Source organism: Ambystoma mexicanum, chromosome 5p (genome assembly GCF_040938575.1).
Source record: "Ambystoma mexicanum isolate Mex_15411 chromosome 5p, UKY_AmexF1_1, whole genome shotgun sequence".
Taxonomy (NCBI): domain Eukaryota; kingdom Metazoa; phylum Chordata; class Amphibia; order Caudata; family Ambystomatidae; genus Ambystoma; species Ambystoma mexicanum.
This window is the reverse complement of record NC_090930.1, coordinates 712,467,164-712,486,751: the sequence shown is the minus strand read 5'-3', so window position 1 is coordinate 712,486,751 and position 19,588 is coordinate 712,467,164. Positions and strand designations below refer to the sequence as shown.

The window sequence follows — 19,588 nt, the reverse complement described above, 5'->3', positions numbered from 1 at the left end:
TGCATGTTCTGAAACCCACTGTGATTATTCTGGACATTTTCCTGATTATTCTTGAAGCCTCTCCTCAAACCTCCCCTTCCTCGTGGTATAAATCCATTTTTACTTTGATCTAACTCCCTTTGATTATTCATTTGCGACATGTTTGCTGATTGTTGTGGACCATGATCCGTCTCGACTAGTCAATATTGCCCCTTCAATAGCGTAGTTGGAAAGTTTTTTCTGCACTAACTTTGCCTCTTTGCCTTTTCTAATATCATCTTTCTTTCGATGTTACGCTCACCTGCTATCCACAGGGACGCCACCCAGCTGAGTTACTCGCTGGTAAGCTTCTCAGCTTTGCCCTGATGTGGTCTGCGGGGAAGGTTGTGCCTTGTGGTAGAGTTAGGCATGCTCTCCGTCCTGCCTTCTTTGCTGAGGCGCGTTGTCTTTCATGGGCGTGTGCGGTCCAGTTACTTCACTGACGCCGTGTCACGACCCTCACCCAAAACCCCCTCTGGCAAACCCATTGGCCAGGTGGAGTCAGGACTCGAACCTCTAGAGCCTGGCATACTCTTCCAAAACCCTCTTGGGGCCAGTCCTGGCGCCTGTGGTGCCAGGCTCATACACCATGACAAACATTGTGCTTGGGAACTACTTTATTGTGTTGTCAGCCAACATGGAGGTATCCACATAGCTGGTTCCTTGGAACCAAGCTATGCGGTCTAGTGTTTTGTGTGTGGTAGCCTAGGGACTACTTTACCTGGACTATTTTGTGGGGCTATTTAAACCACACCCGAGCAAGACAACACGCTTCGTGTTACTTTGCAGCTTTCAACGTGACGCTCACTGTGTCCAGCTATAGCCCCGAACCTCGGAGAAGCAGAACCTGGAACATCATTAGCAGCAGCATCTTACCTGCAGTCTTCATCTTTAGTTACTCGCAGCTCCTGAGAACAGCTTTCCTTGTATCTGCATGCCTCCCAGACAGCACGACCTGGAAGAGGAAGATAGAGGCAACATTGAGAAAGCAGAAGAGACATTGCAAATTACGAACTGATCAAAAGGCTTACCTGGCTGGTCGCCTCTCGGCTGGCACCACTCCGGAAATTCCACACGCGCTGAAGAACACAGCGACCTGCAAGGAAAGGAAACAAAACAGGTTAGCAAAGGCAAGCCATCGCAGCGCTGCGCATATCGCTTACCGCATCATAGCGCTCTTAAAGCGCCATCATTTACCAGCGGGGCTCAACCAAGCCAGTTCGCCGCGCTGAAACTCTGCATACCTAAGGGAGAAAAAGAGACATTATTAAACAAAGAAAGGCATGCAGGATAGCAACAATATTAAAGAGCAGCAATAAGACCTACCTGAACAATATCAAACGGCCGGCGTCCGTGAAGTAACTGGACCGCACACGCCCTCGAAAGACAACGCGCCTGTGCAGAAGGATGCAGGACGGAGTACACGCGTAACTCTGCCACAAGGTGAAGAGAGGGCCCCTGATGGGCTGAAATCATACGGGGGTGGAGGGAGGATACTTAACCCGGTCGGCCAATCTTGAACTCAGTCCTCCTGTATTTTCAGGCAGAACCTTCCCCGCAGACCACACCTGGGCAAAACTGAGAAGCATACCAGCGAGTAACCCGGCTGGGTGGCGTCCCTGTGGATACCAGGTGAGCGTAACAGAACGCAAAGCCTACCGTAACAAATCCACCTGGGCGCCATGAAGACCTCAGAAATGGACCAATTGGCCCAATTACTAGAAGAGCTTCGTGCTGAGGTTCATTCTGCCCGACAAGAGACTAATGCTCTCCAGAGGGGCTTGCTAGTGACCAAAGATCATACGGAGGAAATCAGCAGGCAGATCCTGCAATCACAGGCAGGGTAGGCTCCTCTGCCTGGGAGCAACCCACTGATGCAAAACCCCACCTTACCATCTACTACCCCCACTCCAGTACAGATCACGTTACCTGGAACAGTTCCCCTGGCACCACCGGAAAGGTTCTCGGGCGACCCACGGAAGTATGCGGCATTCATCAATCAGTGTCGCCTTCATTTTCTTTGTAGGCCTGGAGCCTTTCCAAACGACCAAGCTCGGGTAGCTTTTGTCTTATCATACCTGAGTGGTAGTGCAGCAGATTGGACGGTGCCATTGGTGACCCATGACGATCCTCTATTACATGACTTTGGGGGGGTTCCAGAGAGAAATGGAAAAACGTTTTGCTCGCCATACCCAGGAACAAGCAGTAGACAATGAACTCTTGTCCCTCCGACAGGGGAATCAGGACTTGTTAACGTACATTGCTACCTTCAACAGACTGGTTGCCGAAGCTAGGTGGCCAGAAAACAAAAGAACCACATTATTCCATCGAGGCTTACGAGGCGAATTAAAGGATGATTTAGCCCAGGTGGTTGATCAACCCAGAGACTGTGCCGAATTCATAAATCTGGTTGTGCAGCTAGACCACTGGTTGCAGGACCGAAAAGCAGACCGGTCTAAAATGGACCCTCGAACCGTGTATGTTCGACCAAGAGAAAACACACCCCGTGTACCTGAAAATGCTGTAGATCCCATGCAGATTGGAGGGATACAGACTCCATTAACAAAACAAGAGCGGGACAAAAGAAGACAACAACAACTTTGTTTGTATTGTGGGAAACCAGGACATTTCCTGAAGGACTGTCCAGTAAAACCCCCAAGAAGAACAGTCGGTGCCACAGAGAAGGATGAAGCTAAGGAATCGGAAAACTACCAAGCTCGACAAACGCAGAGGTCAGGTTCTCGAGTGAGAAGAAAGAGTTGCTGACCTCGCACTTTGCAATACCAGTGATCTTAATTAACCACAAAAGTTGTCAAGAATGCATGCCGTTGAAGCATAGATCGATAGCGGAGCAGTTGGAAATTACATTGATCAAGAACTGGCAGCAGTGATGGGGCTTCCTTTGTGTTCTAAGCCAACTAGGGACAAGGTAACCACCGTTGATGGGACAGAAATCGGTTCCGGACCAGTAACCCAGTCCACAGCCAGGGTAACCTTACTGTGCCAGGGCGGACATCGGGAGTCTATTTCATTTGATCTCATCAGGGCACCTCAGTTCAGGCTAATACTAGGGATGCCATCGTTGGTTGCTCACAACCCTTTGATAGACTGGCGGGCACGAAAATTAACCTTCCCTGGTGACTGCTCCCCTGCCTGCTATTACCAAGAGGAGAAACCCGACGTCTGTATCCCCATGACTCCCGGAGCGACAGTATCAACCCTGGGAGCAATTAATACCTTGCCAAGTGAATACCATGATTTCTAGGATGTATTCCGAAAGGACCAAGCCAATACATTGCCACCGCACAGGCCCTATGACTGTCAGATCGACCTTGTTCCTGGTGCACAAATCCCTTGTGGCAGGATCTACGCTCTCTCACAGAACCGGAAAACCTTCACTTGAAATCCTGTTTAGACCAGTACCTTGCAAACGGATTTATCCGTCCTTCGAAGTCCCCCGCAGCCAGTCCTTTGTTCTTCGTACCGAAAAAGGAAGGGGACTTGAGAACCTGTATTGACTACTGTGCATTGAACCAGATCACCGTGAAGAACCGCTACCCCTTGCCACTTATCCCTGAGATGCTAGACCAAGTTAAAGATGCCCAGATTTATACCAAATTAGACCTTCGAGGAGTGTACCACCTGGTCTGAGTCAGAAAAGGAGATGAATGGAAAACCGCCTTCCGTACTAAGTACTGCTTGTTTGAATATCAAGACATGCCCTTCGGGTTATGCAACGCTCCTGCAGCATTCCAATATTTCATGAAAGACGTCTTAAGGGAGTTAATTGATGTATGCGCCTTAGTGTACATAGACGACATCTTAGTATACTCGTGCTCGAAACAAGATCACGTTAGGCACGTTCGTTCAGTCCTCACCAAGCTCCGTAACATCGCTTGTTTGCAAAGCTTGAAAAATGCTTTTTTCACATCACCGAAGTAGAGTTTCTTGGTTTTATCCTTACTCCAGGAGGCATCAGAATGGACGTGCACAAGGTAGATGCCATTGTGAAATGGCCTTCACCAACGTCTCTGAAAGGGGTACAAAGCATGCTGGGCCTTGCGAACTTCTACCACTGGTTCATCCCAGACTTGTCTCAGGTTGTGCACCGAATCACAGTACTATTACGAAAAAACAATAAAAAGTTTGCTTGGACCGAAGAAGCAGAAGAAGCCTTTCAGGAACTTAAACAAAGGTTTACCTCCGCTCCAATCCTGCGACATCCTCGGCCAGACCTCCCTTATGCCGTTGAAACTGATGCGTCCAGTCTCGCAATGGGGGCTGTCCTTTCACAGAGACACCCGGAAACCGGCCAGCTGCATCCTGTGGCCTTCTGGTCGAAATGTTCTCACCTTCGGGGATTAATTATGCCATCACGGACAAGGAACTCCTGGCTATCAAATCCGCTTTTAAAGCCTGTAGGCACTACCTTCTGGGGGCCAGACACACCATTACAGTCATCACAGACCACCGAAACCTGCAAGATCTCAAACCAGCCAAGGCCCAGTCCTCGCGCCATTTACGGTGGGCCCTTTTCTTCGCCGAATAGGATTATGTAATCACATTTCGACCAGGAGTCAGAAACGGAAAGGCGGATGCCTTATCTCGCATGGGCATAGATGAAATGGTATATACAACTCCAGACCCAGTACCTATTATACCTGAAGACAAACTCTTGGGTATCACGACAGCCTTAACACAAGCAGAACTACAAAAAGAAATCCAACGGACAATGAATCCTGATGCCTTCCTCGCATGGCAAACTCAAGGAAAACAATATAGCATCAAGGACCATCTACCCTTTTTTATGGATCGCCTATATGTACCCAAGAATGAATTACAGCAGAATATTATTTCAAACTATTACGATTCACTGATCGAAGGGCATCGTGGGATCGCAAAAACCCTAGCTAAGGTGAAAGAGAACTTTTGGTTGCCTACCTGGCGTAAGGACATCATTCAGTATATTAAGTCCTGCAGTGTCTGCGCACAAAATAAATCACAGAAACAAAAACCATCTGGTCTCCTAGCACACTTTCCCTTGACTTCATCACTGATCTACCTTCAAGCCAAGGGTTCAACACCATCTTTGTAGTTGTGGACTTATTCTCGAAGATGGCCCATTTTATTCCTCTCAAAGGGCTCCCAGACGCAGCCACTTTAGCAAAAGTGTTCCTGGAGGGCGTGGTTAAGCTACATGGCTTCCCTTCGGTTCTGGTCTCTGATCGAGACAGCCAGTTTGTTTCAAACTTCTGGAAAAAATGTTGTGCAATGGCGCAGATCGATGTATCTACCAGTCACCATCCCCAAATGGACGGCCAAACCGAGAGAACCAATCAGACACTCAAGCAATATTTACGGTGCATGCTGCACCACGAACAAAGGTATTGGAAGGACCTACTATGGATAGCCGAATATGCATATAACCATTCTTTGCATTCAAGCATGGGACAAACGCCCTTCTATACCCTTTATGGCAGACATCCACGTACCTCTGAACTAGTCCTTCCAGCCAGCTAGCAAATGCCAGCGGTAAAGACTCTACACACAACCATTACTCAGGCTTTCAAAAGGGCAAAGGAACATCTTATTCATGCCAAAGAAAAACAAGAGATTCACCGACCAACACTGGAAAAAGGCCCCTGATTATCAAGTGGGAGGCAAAGTTTGGTTAGCTGCTAAATTCGTACCCATCAAGGGAACCCAGACCTTCCATCCCAGATTCTTAGGACCCTATACCATTAAGGCAATTATCAACCCAGCAGCCGTGAAACTGGATTTACCACCTAATCTACAAATCCACCCAGTATTTCATGTGTCCCCCCTGAAACCAATGCAACCGGCACACGGATTGGGACACCACCTAAGCCCATTCTTGTTGACGGAGAACCAGAATTCGAAGTCAAAGAAATACTCTAGGACCAAGCTATATTATCTTGTCGATTGGAAAGGGTTTGGACCACAAGATAGATCCTGGGAGCCCAGTGAGAATATCCACGCACCACGTCTAATCAGGAAATTCCATCGGAACTTCCCAACCAAACCTGGGCCAGACAGAAGGAACACCATGGGAGGGGCCTTAGGGGGGAGTGCTGTCACGACCCTCGCACAAAACCCCCTCTGGCAAACCCATTGGCCAGGTAGAGTCAGGACTCGGGCCTCTAGAGCCTGGCATCCTCTTCCAAAACCCTCTTGGGGCCGTCCTGGCGCCTATGGCACCAGGCTCATACACCATGACAAACAATGTGCTTGGGAACTACTTTATTGTGTTGTCAGCCAACATGGAGGCATCCACATAGCTGGTTCCTCGGAATCAAGCTATGCGGTCTAGTGTTTTGGGTGTGGTAGCCTAGGGTCTACTTTACCTGGACTATTTTGTTGGGGCTATTTAAGCCACATCCGAGCAGGACAACACGCTTTGCGTTACTTTACAGCTTGCAACGTGACGCTCACCGTGTCCAGCTATAGCCCCGAACCTCGGGGAAGCAGAACCTGCATGGAGACAAAAGGAACATCATTAGCAGCAGCATCTTACCTGCAGTCTTCATCTTTAGTTACTCGCAGCTCCTGAGAACAGCTTTCCTTGGATCTGCACGCCTCCCGGACTGCACGACCTGAAAGAGGAAGATAGAGGCAACATTAAGAAAGCAGAAGAGACATTGCAAATTACGAACTGCTCAAAAGGCTTACCTGGCTGGTCGCCTCTCGGCTGGCACCACTCCGGAAATTCCACACGCGTTGAACACTGTGACCTGCAAGGAAAGAAGACAAAACAGGTTAGCAAAGGCAAGCCATCGCAGCGCTGCGCATAGTGCTTACTTACCACATCATTACACTCTTAAAGCGCCATCATTTACCAGCGGGGCTCAACCAGTTCGCCGCGCTGAAACTCTGCATACCTAAGGGAGAAAAAGAGACATTATTAAACAAAGATGCAGGATAGAAACAATATTAAAGAACAGCAATGAGACCTACCAGAACGATATCAAACCGGCCGGCGTCAGTGAAGTAACTGGACCGCCCACGAAAGACAACGCGCCCCTGCAAAGAAGGCAGGACGGAGAGCATGCCTAACTCTACCACAAGGTGAGGAGAGGGCCCCTGAGGGGCTGAAATCATACCCCGGTCGGCCAGTCTTGAACTCAGTCCTCCTGTATTTTCAGGCAGAACCTTCCCTGCAGACCACACCTGGGCAAAACTGAGAAGCATATCAGCGAGTAACCCGGCTGGGTGGCGTCCCTGTGGATACCAGGTGAGCGTAACACGCCGGCCCGTTTGATATTGTTCAGGTAGTTCTTATTGCTGTTCTTTAGTTTTGTTGCTATCCTGCATTCCTTTCTTTGTTTAAAATGTCTCTTTTTTTCTCCCTTAGCTATGCGGAGCTTCAGCGCGGTGAACTGGCTTGGTTGAGCCCCGCTGGTAAATGATGGCGCATTGCGTGCTATGATGCGGTAAGTAAGCGCTATGTGCAGCGCTGCAATGGCTTGCCTTTGCTAACCTGTTTTCCTTCCTTGTAGGTCGCGTTGTTCTTAAGCGCGAGTGGAATGTCCGGAGTGGTGCCAGCGGAGAGGCGACCAGCTAGATAAGCCTTTTGAGCAGTTCGTAATTTGCAAATGTCTCTACTGCTTTCTTTAATGTTGCCTCTATCTTTCTCTTTCAGGTCGTTCTGTCCAGGAGGGGTGCAGATTCGAGGAAGCTGTTCTCTCAGTAGCTGCGAGTGGCTAAAGATGAAGACTGCAGGTAAGATGCTGCTGCTAATGATGTTCCTTTTGTCTCCTTGCAGGTTCTGGTTCTCTGAGGTTCGAGGGAATAGCTGGACACGGTGAGCGTCACGTTGCAAGCTGCAAAGTAACGCGAAGCGTGTTGTCTTGCTCAGGTGTCGTTTAAATAGCCCCAACAAAATAGTCCAGGTAAAGTAGTCCCTAGGCTACCACACACAAAACACTAGACCGCATAGCTTGGTTCCTTGGAACCAAGCTTTGTGGATGCCTCCATGTTGGCTGACAACACATTAAGTAATTCCCAAGCACATGTTTTTCATGGTGTATGAGCCTGGCGCCTTAGGCGCCAGGAGAGGCCCCAAGAGGGTTTTGGAAGAGGATGCCAGGCTCTAGAGGCCCGAGTCCTGACTCCACCTGGCCAATGGGTTTGCCAGAGGGGGTTTTGGGCGAGGGTCGTGACATTCGATTCCTTTCTTGCAAAAGCCTGCAATATGTGCGATGGTCAGCTGAATCTCTGACCATGGTTTTGCTTCCATGCCCACTAACATCTTTAGCTGCTTCTCTACCGGGTCTGGCAGCCCTTGCCATCGTATATGATAAAACACAGGTATAGATTTCCCCCAAGCCTCTGGTGTCTCCAAAGCCCACTGCTCTTGAAAATTCTGAATGTAAACAAGCTGATCTTCCCCTTCCTGCATCTTTTTCTTCATTATAGCTCCCATATCTGATGTGTTTTACGGATACAGTACTCTAAGTGCTTTCCAAATTGCTGCTCTGCAATTATTGAACGGTACTCCATCATGAGCAGTATTTACCGTGTTAACACTAGAATATCCTGCTCTCGACCAAACGTCGTCAGCTCTTTCCCCACAAAGAGCAATCAGGAGACCCTTAATGTCCCCTATAGCTAGCGTGTTTCCTCCTGTCATTTTCTCTAATTCATACATCTGTATTCCAGCGCCAGAAGTTAAACTCAGGAGTTTGCACCTTAAATTATCTTTATCCATTTGCAGCCAAGGTATATATTGTGGTCTGGCCCCTCACTTCTCTAACCAGGGGAACTGTGAAACCCTGACTTTGCATTCATCACCCATTGTTTGTCTGTCCATAGCAGAGACAGTGGTTCCGTACCACCTTCTACCTGGCAGTGACCTTAATCTGTTCACATATGGTGTCGAGTCCCCCCTCTGACCATTGGACAGCTCTCTAGGCCGAGTTAACTGCGTCACTGAGTCTGACGCCCGAGATATAGGGAGGTCTAAATCCGACCATCTTACTTCTTTGTCCATTGACAAACACCCTTCAGGTCCACATATATTACCTTCCTCCTCATGAGTGGGTTCTCTATCTTCGTCTTACATATTCTGTCCCCAACTCGTGTGACATCTCTCTTCATCTTCTCTATTCCGAGTCAGTCCATCTAAAGACAGCTCCTTAGGTTCATACAGCTGCGTACTCTCGAGTCGATCATTTTTACCCTACCCCTGCAGTACTTTCTCAGTCTTCATATCATGATGAACTTTATCGATAGCATCCCCAATGCTTCTAGAGTCAAACTCATCCTCCAGATTTGCTCTGGACGGACCTGCTATTGGCTCATGTGTTGGGAAGAACTTTTCTAAATCCTCCCATGCCACTACCGGATTAGGATCCATTACCTCCTTTTCCATGCGATCAAGATCGCATGCTCTCTGCTTTCTCTTTTGTTCTAATTCATCATCAAACTCTCTTTGTTTCCTTGCTTCTTCCCTAATGTTATGTTATTTTATTTGTAAGGCGCTAAAGCCCGAAGGCATCCAGGCGCCATGATAATAAAAGTAGAGCCCTATCAAGGACATCCAGATAGCTGGAAAGAGCATTATGAAAATAGAAGAGTCTTCAACTGTTTCCGGAAGATCAGAAGATTAGATGTGTTACGTAGAGACACCGGAAGGACATTCCAGACCTGTGCGGCCTGCACATGAAAAGCGCTGCCATTGCCACAAGCTCTTTTCACTCGATCTACTTGTAGAGAGCAGGTCTTGGCTGAGCGAAGAGATCTACTTGGCATGTATGACTTCAGCCTGTGCTTAAGATATATAGGTGCATCACCATAGGTACATTTATGACAAGTTGTCAAAAGCTTGAATTGTATTCTAGCTGAGACTGCCAGCCAGTGGAGACTCCTCCTGGCTACAGATGTAGGCTCTAGATGCCTCCTTTGGAAGACGATACGTACCGTGGCGTTTTGAATTTTTTGGATTCTTTGTAGATCTACTTTCTTTGCTCCTCCCAAAAGGGCATTACAGTAGTCCACTCTAGGCAATATTACGGCCGGACTAGTTTCTTGCGGTTTTCCTCTGAGACCAGCACGGCCACTTGACGAAGCACTTTCAAATATTAGTTGGTGCTTTTCACAACAGCGTGAATATGGGCCTTGTTGTCTACGCTGGCTTCCAGATAGGTACCCAAGGTATTAACCTTGGGTACTACTGTTATCTGACATCCATCGACCAGAAAACTGTTATTCTGGGAACCCAACTTCTCTCTAACTTGTTTGGGGCCATATAACATAAGCTCCGTCTTGGTGGCGTTAGGGCAGAGCCAATTAGTTGTCATCCAGCTCTTCACCATTTGATAGACCCGATCTAAGTTTTGTTGGTCCTTATTGTGGTCCCCACCAACCTCCAGTGCCAACTGAAAGTCATCTGCATAATTGCAGAAAAAGAGGTCTGCATTCTCAAGATCCCAATATAAAGGGATAATGTAAATATTAAAAAGCAGGGGAGAAAGGCAGGCCCCCTGAGGGACTCCACAGATAATGATCTCAGCATCAGAGTCCCTCTCGCCCCAGTGTACTCGAGAGCTACGCCCCTCAAGAAATGACTTGAGCCAGGTTATCGCATCCCCTGAGAGACCTCCCACGGTAGACATGCGATCTAGCAGAATCCTGTGATCTAGCAAGTCAAAGGCTGCCGATAGGTCGAGTAACATCATCAGCCCCGACTTGCCAGATTCTAACCCAGACAGCATGTGGACTGCAAATCCAGCAAGGCACTCTCAGTGCCATGGAAACTGCGAAACCCTGATTGTTTGTTATGGAAGATGTTTCTTTCTGCCACATGTGCCTGCAATTGTAGCGTAGCTACTTTATCTACAAGCTTTAAGAACAAAAGAGTATTTGTAATTGGTCTAAGGTTTGCGGAATCTTTAGGGTCAAGGCCAACCTTTTTTACCAAAGGGGTGACTACTACATGTTTTATAGATGAAGGGATGTGATTGGTACAGAAGGAGGAATTTACAAAGCGACAAAGGAAAGGGGCAACATGTCTTTGTGCTCTAATATGGTTTTAGATGATAGAAGTTCACCTGGGCAACATGCAGGATGCATGCCTCGCATAATATTACAAATATCTGTAGTGGTATGTTCTTTGAAATTAAACTTAGCTTGGGGTTTTTGAGGAGATTGTTCACCCTTGATTGAGGGTTTAGATGTGATTTTGGATTTAAGCTGTATCTCCTCAGTGCTGTCGTGAATAGATTCACTAAAAATAGCACTAGGGGTTATTTTGGCTAATTCTTGGAGGATTTTATTTTGGGCGTTGTTAATTTATCAGCAAAGGCTTTTTGTACCTTTTTTACAATCGTCCCTCGTGGGTTTAATGACCGGGTTTATACTGGCAGGTTTTTTCCAAGATTTCAGGAGACTAAAAAGCTCTTTAGTTTGATTCCCAGCGTTAGTAATTTGATTATTATAGAAGTTATACTTAGCTTCCACAATTTTCGTCTTATATTCCTTGGCTTTAATTTTCCAGATTTCTAAGTTTTCCGGGGTGTTGTTTTTTTACCAGGTATGTTCCGCCTGTCGTTTTGACTGGTTTCAATTCTGCTAATGCTGGAGTAAACCATTTGTGATGGCTTGGGGTATCTATGACCTTACGAACTTTCAGTGGTGCAACTTGATCTAGCATTTTTAGAATTTGATTGTTATAAGTGCCAAGTACTTCCGGACGATCAGAGTCCTTGGTAATATTCATTATCGTCTCCAAACATTTTGAGAGGATAGAAGGCGTAACCAACTTCATGTTCCTACCAAGCAAATCATGCGTGGGTTCATGTTTCCTGAGATAAATGATGGGAAGTGTCAGTTGGAAATGAATGGAGGAATGATCTGACCAGGGACATGGCGTGGTAATTACATTGTCAATTAAGATATTTCCACTTCCCACCTAATCCAAGATATGGCCTTCTATATGTGTAGGTTCATTATTATGAATAAGTATATTATGGTTTATTAGGGATTTTTCGAGATCAATAGCTTTACTATCCTTAGAATGACCCTTCCATAGGTTAAAGTCACCCAAAATCAATACAGCAGAGTTAGTGGTCAACAACGGTGTGACAATGTCCACAATATCGTCATTGAAATTGGGAGATTCACCTGGGGGGCGATAGATTAAGGTAAAGTTAATGCTGTAATTGAAATCAGCAAGTAGTTTAATGTGTAGAAGATCACAACCCACACATTCCATTTTACTTTGATAGATCTCCAATTCTGTTTTACATATAACTGCCACACCTCCTCCGGTGCCCACCTCTCGGTGTTTCCCAAAGAATGCATAACCAGGGGGTGTCACCTGTTCAATGGTTGGGCCATGTGCATCGCTGAGCCAAGTCTCAGTAATGCACATGATGTCCACATAATGTTCAAGGATGAAATCATGGATGTCAACCCTATATTTTACCAAAGATCTGGTGTTTAGCAACACTAATATCAGTTTATTAGTCAGAGGATATTTGGGAAGTTCCTTTTTAGTGTGATCCATGATGTGGGAACGACCATCTAGGGTCATTTCTATATTACGAGCCTCAATTAGTAGACGGTAACTGTGTATAGGAATCACAGAAATCTATCCGGACTCCAAACAACAAGGTAGGAGTTGGTCACTACCCTTTGTTATAGGTCAAGGTGCATACAGCCGTAAGACAATAAGGCAAACAATACAGGAAACTAAATAAACTTACTGCGCACCTATCAGTCCTGTCTGCCCACGGACTGCCACAAGCTGCCCGTCCGCGCAGAGTTTGTAGGGAAATGGGCGTCAGGAAACTACAAACACTCAGGGAGTTGTAGTTTCTTTGAGTGAAAACCACGTGTGTGCTGCAACAGAGTTGCAACTTCAAATCTCAGTGGTTACAATCAAGGAAATAGTAAAAGTGCTCAGTAACAAACTCCACCACGAGCGCTATAGTGAGGCTCTCACACACGCAATTATAAAAGTAACTAAGTACTGAGGCTCTCACACACGCAAATTGAAAAGTAATTAGGTTAATAAGAAAATCGTGGGTAAAAACAATTTAAAATAGTATTAAACAATCCTAGACACAATTTAAGTTACAGTTTTTAAAAAAATACTAAACAGGGTTAATGTTACTTAACCTGTCTTCCTCTTTTCTCTTCATGGCCCTTCTCTCATTTTCCCTTCGTATTTCTTCATCTCTCTGTCTTTGCATTCTTTTATCCCTTCATTTCTGTTCCTTCTTCCCGCCTTTTCCTTTCTACTCTTTCTTGCTCTTCGATCGCCCTCTGTTGTCCTACTTTCTCTGTTCCTCTGCTCTTCCTGTTTCCTCAGTTGCTCCTCTTGATACAACTGTTCCCAACTTTGTCTATATTTTTTCGTTTTGTCCCATCGTCTTTCAATCTTTCTTCCCTTTCTTTATCTTTCTTATCTTGTTCATCTCGATCTTCCCTTTGCCTTACGTCCTCAATGCTATTACCATCGAGTTTGAGTAAAATTTGACCACCCATCCATTCTTTCAGTATAAGCGCTAACTCATCAGTCTTACCCTTTTCTCCTTTCAATTTCTTTATTTCTCGTACTATATCTAGAGATGTACTTGGTCATTCACTTTTCTCCTTATTGCATCTCTCCTTGTCCCTCGGGACCTTGAAGATTACATCTCTTTCAGTACTTTTCTCTTGACCCTCGTTGCTGCTTTGCACAGGTGACTCATGCTGGGTTGCCATACCCTGTTGCTGCCTTGAGTTTCCTTAATGAATACAGCCGTCATCTTTCTTACTTTCGCTGTCTTCTTCAGGCACGGCGGGTGGATCGGAATGCTCCTCACCCCTCTCTGTGCATACATTAAGTATCCAATCTACAGAAGGCGGGTCCTCTCTCTCTCCTCCTGGTACATTTTCCAGAGCTGTAAACTCGCTAGTCGTTTGTCTAACTTTTCCCTGTATATGCAGCATGTAAATATGTCGTCATATGCTGCAGAACTGCCTTCGATAGCGATACCCCTTGTGGCCATGGCATGAACATTTTATCTGCGGTTCCTTTAACCCATTCATCACTGTACTGTCTAAGCTTAGGTGCGTGTTTTGGCAGTTGTTTGCAAAGGTATATAAGCGGAGTAATATCCTCCATTTTGAGACGACACTCACTGTTTGCTCTTTGCACATTTTAATATTGCTTTTTCAGTGAATACAAAAATAGTATGAGCGTGCCCCAACCATCACAGCCCCAATCCCTTAATTATTATGTTTTTTACTTTAATCTGCTAAAATACCATCAATTCAAGTTCATTAAATACACACTTAGTTATTTAACTCTTGCGTTTCTCTTTTTCATTTATCAATTTCATCTATTATTTCGTCATTATTACACAATCACATAAAACAGACAGACAAACACACTCGGCCGGCCACATGTATCTTACCCTTGCTCCTCAAGACTTCTCCTGCCTCTAAAAATACTCCTACAGAGTATGAACAGTCCTCCTTAAACCCATCTTTAACCCTGTTAATTTCCTACGTCATACACTACGGAACTTTAGGCGCTGTTCCTTCTGTTATGTTCTTGAAAATGCAGGTATCTAGGCGTACTCTTTTATCGTGGCCTCTCCTCACAATACTTCTTAATTGCTTGGCCTCTCCTCAATTAAATTTACTCAATATTTAACACTCATTAATCTCAAGTTACGTTATCCCAGCCTCCCTCTGTTACTTATTTTCCCCTTATCACTTTCTTCACCCACTGCCCATTCACACTTTTGCCACCTCACTCAGTTTTTTACTCACCATTCGAATTTTTCAACTTCCGATTCTCGGGATCGTACGCCTCCTCAGCAGCCTCTCCAACTTTCCATTCATTCAGCTTCCTGTAGACGCCGGGAGGGAATTTTGCATGAAAACAAGTGACCCGTCTAACCTGGCTTGCAAGACTTTGCGTTACACTAAACCCCGTTTCAGCCATGTCCTTTCAGCCGAATGGCATAGGTTGTGCTATTTTCCCGGGACCTCAACGCTTACTTATCTCGATGGATATCTAACCATCCTATCTCTGCTACCACGTGAACTGGAGCTCCCAGCCCTTTAAGATGAGGTAGAAATACCCTTGAGATGGATGGGGTTCCAGAAATTATTAAAACATGAATAATCGAAACAACTCAGGTAGTTGGCAAAAGGATAGCTGTTTTAATATCAATTATCTAAAACAGGGAATGCAACGGACATTAACAGACATTTCTCATCATAATCTCGATGCATCTTAAAAAAAGCTTGCTTATATTACAGAAAATCATCATAAGTGACGTTAACCCACGTACTACTAACGCCATCCTACGTGGCAAACTAAAAAAACATAGCGGCAAGTGTGATAGGGTCTAAGAAGATCATCTAAGTATACAATCCATACTCGTCTAGGGCAGGGGAATAATGTGATAGGCTTCTTAACATCAGGTGGGGCAAATAAACCCTTCCTTTAAACCTGTCAATAGAAACGTCACTAAATATACAACGTTGCATTGGCTAAACAGCTATAGGACCCTTAATCGTGCGGTCCCCTATCATTGGTTGGCTTCTAACCTCCGTCAGTACCTTCCCACCTACGTATAGCAGTACGCGGGCTGAGCGTCCAGGTGCCGTTGAGCTCGTCTTAACCATGCATCCCAACAATTGGCATATTCATCCATCACCTCAGTGGTCTGCTAACAATTAGGGCTTTGAACCCGGCCTTTGAAATGTTCCTTGCTCTGGAGAATTCAGGGGAGTGAAGGCACGCTCTGCCCTCGTGTGTAGGGGTTACCATCATGCTCGTCCAACTTCTTCTCTCCAGGTGACTGAAGACCACGAAATCGAGCTTCTAGCATATTAAAATACTATTTTCTAATAGGCCTCCGACATCTTCTTGGTTTTTGTCCATGCTTCCTAAGCAGGAGCTTCATTCTTTCACACGATTTGTATCCAATGTCTGCTCATCAGAGTCCGATAAGACCTTGGCTTCTCGGCTCATCCAGCCTGGCCTTTCTGAGATTAGCCTGTAATTCATTTATTTTCTTACTGCGACATACTGGAAAAAAGGCCTTCCTTCTTTTACTCAGCTCTGCTATTGTACGTAGTGGAAACATCCATTCTTTAATGACTCCAATATATATATATGTACATGTTGGCGAATGCCGCAATCTATTCACTATAAAGCTACCCTCAAGAATACTTTGTCTGCTTGCGTTTCTTTACATATTTACACGTGTAAAACAGCTTGATATCATCAACGTTTCTGTAACATAAGCCTCTTCGTCTTGATCCCAAAATGACACTTACCTTCGATACCTTTTTGATGCCTTATATAATTGCCTGCATCCTCTAGCCTCTGCATCTCTTCTATGCACGTCAGTCTTGCTTCGTGTGACATCATCATTCATCTTCACCATTCATTTGTCCTGTTTCTTCCGGAATTTCATTCGAACGGCCATCGTACTGTCTCGTATGCAGGTATGGTTTTCTCAATGGGAACATTTCTTCTAGGATTCTCCTTCGTATTTGCAGTTTCAATGGCTCTGTACGTGTCTCATGCTCTGGCTCCCAACGTATAGGCAATATGGGTGAGGTGATTGAGGTGGAGGTGCTTGGCTCCTTCTCTACAGCTACATTGTCCATAACGCCCATCTTTGGGAGTCTGATGGGTCCCCAAAGGGCCTTATACAAAAGTCTCTTCCCCAGTGATATCTATATAGAACTTCCTGGGGAAAAATAGTAGGCAACTGAAAAATTAAGCAAAAACGTGAATTTGGGGCAGGTCTCACAAATATATAGAAGGCATTTTCTTTCCAGCAATCCCCTAAGGCAAGGAGGAATAAGAAGTACTTGCTGGTAGGACTGGGTTTCTTCTACACCAAGGAGCCGTTGGAGGAGAAGTGCGTCCAGAAGATAGCCATATCTGAACCAAGGGGACTCCAGAGGGAATTTAAGAAGTAAGCAAGATGCTGACCTGGAGGCTGCGTGAACTAAAAAGCTAGGTGGATACTTGCCTATTGGTGCATGTGAATTGGCCCTCCATTTCCCACGATATTGTTTCAAATGCTTATAACGATAAAAATTGCTTGCTTTGTGTATGAACCTATTTTCCTTTTTGATACAGGGTTTTTCACAGTTATTGTTCACTATTCTTTTTTTTTTTTAAATATGTTTATTTTAAACAAGGCAGGAAACAAATAAAGTTGTACATTACTGTGGCCTTTCGATCACCATTAATCACATCATGAGCACAAACCTCCGCCCACCCCCTCCCAGCAAAATGAGTTCAGGCTCTAGGGGGAGCGCGGTTTGGGTAATGTCCTTAATAGTGTCCAGGCATTGTCCCCAAAATTGTCGGGCTTGCGGGCATGTCCACCACATATGAAGAAAAGACCCCGGGTGTCCACATTGTCTCCAGCATGCCAGATCCAGGGAGCTGTTCATGTGGTGGAGTCTCAGGGGGGAGTAATACCAGCGCAATAAAAGTTTGTACGCACACTCTCTGTTGGTGATGCAGGCCGAGGAAGAGTGTGCCCGGACCCAAATATCAGTCCAGGTCTGGTCCTCTATAGGATGACCCAGGTCCGCCTCCCACTGTGCCATGGCGCGAGTTTTAGAGATGAGGAAGTCCCCCTGGAAGCGTTTATATAGGGCCGAAATCTTACCTCGGGCCGGCAGGTCCATCAAGGTCAGTTCCAGTGCTGTAGGTGGACGGACTGCCGCAAGGCGAGTCTGCGGGTGGGGGCACCAATGGCGAAGCTTATTATAGGAAAACCTGTCGGTCTCGTGCAGGTGAAGGGTCTCTTTGCATTGAGTGAACGTCCGCGGTTCCCCTCCCTCATACAGTTGCCCCAGTGATTCCAGGCCACCCGCAATCCAGTTCTTAAAGTTGCGGGGGTTCATACCTGGCGAAAAAGTTGGATTGAGAAAAATTGGCGATGAGGGGCTCAGGCCTCTGGGGACCCCTTTTTTCTTTAGCGCTTTGTCCCATGTGTCCACGGTGTGCCTGGTGCCCAGCAGTAATTTCTCTGTCGCATGGGCGGCCGGACGTGCGGGAGGAAGCGCAGGGGGAGGGCCAGGCGAGACTGTTCGAGTTCCACCCACCTAGAGCGGTCAGAAGATATTCGCCATGCTTGGGTAGATGCCAGTTGTGCTGCCATCATGTAGCCCTGTAGATCGGGCACCCCCAGACCGCCCAGCCTGGCGTTCCCCAACATCATTCTCAGGGGGATCCTGGGCTTTTTTCCCCCCGCCAGATGAGGCGTAGCATATTCCTTTGGAGGTCTTGAAGAGCCAAAGGAGGAATAGGCACCGGGAGTGAGGAGCAAGCATATAGGAATCTGGGGAGAAGATTCATTTTACAGGCAGTGATACGGCCCATTAACGAGATTTCCTGTGATTTCCATCGTTTCAGGTCATCTGCCAGATCCTTGAAGAGAGGGGGGAAGTTCATGCGGTAGACCTCCCTTGGATTTGACGGAATTTGGACCCCTAAGTAGGGAATTGCCGTAGTTTTCCATTGAATGGGACAAAGCGGGGTCAGGGATGCCCTCTCCGACTGAGACAGGCCTATCCCAAGAGCTGTAGATTTGCCAAAGTTAATAGAGAAACCAGTAACTCTCCCATAGTCCTCTATCTCGGCCAGAGCGTGTGTGAGAGAGACAGTGGGCTGTGAGATGGTGAATAGGACGTCGTCAGCATATAAGGCCACTTTGTGTTGGGGGGGTCCAACCTGGGGCCCCCTGATAGAGTCATTCAGTCTAATTCTTTGGGCGAAGGGCTCCATGACTAGGGCAAATAAAAGTGGAGAGAGTGGGCATCTCTGCCTGGTTCCGCTGGTTAGAGGGGTAAGGGGGGAGAGATTGCCATTAATTCTTAGAAGGGTCTTCGGGGATCTGTAATTCGCCATGACCATATTGCGGAACTCCAGTCCGAAGCCGAAAGCCTCCAGGGTGAGGTTCATAAAGGTCCAGTCTACTTTGTCGAACGCCTTAGTGGCGTCAAGGGCCAGCAGTGCCAAGCCTTGGGAATTTCGAGTAGCTAGATCCACCAGATCCAGGGTTATACGAATGTTGTCGCTTGTAGCTCTGTTCCTAATAAATCCGGCCTGGTCTGGGTGGATAATGTCAGGCAGGACGCGGTAAAGGCGCGTTGCTAGGACCTTCGAATAGATGTTGGCATCGATGTTCAGTAGTGCGATGGGTCTATAGGAGGCCGGATTTGCTGGATCCCCCCCAGGTTTAGGCAGAAGGACTGTAATGGATTCCTGCATGGAAGGGGTTATGGTGATTGTTCACTATTCTTAATACAGTCATCTTCCTGATTAAGCCATGAAGGAAATCAAAATCAGGGCCATTGAGACTTTGCTTCTATCTGTGCAACACAAGATTTTGTAAAAAGAATATGCCATTTAACTATGACGTACGATATTATTCAAGATGGCCTGGTAACGTATATCTTGCATAGTGTATCCTCACATAATGTGTAATATATGTCCATCTCCCAAAGTTAACAATATGAAGTGCAACTTTTCATCTTGTTTATGCAAACATGTGCCATTCTGTTATTCAAG

General features: G+C 46.2%; 1 protein-coding gene across 2 annotated transcripts in view; it reads left to right on the top strand.

The window, feature by feature from the left end:
- LOC138481143 (zinc finger protein 34-like) overlaps positions 1-19,588 on the top strand; it is a 608,256-nt gene that overhangs the window by 316,444 nt on the left and 272,224 nt on the right. The gene's annotated exons all lie outside the window — the stretch shown is intronic.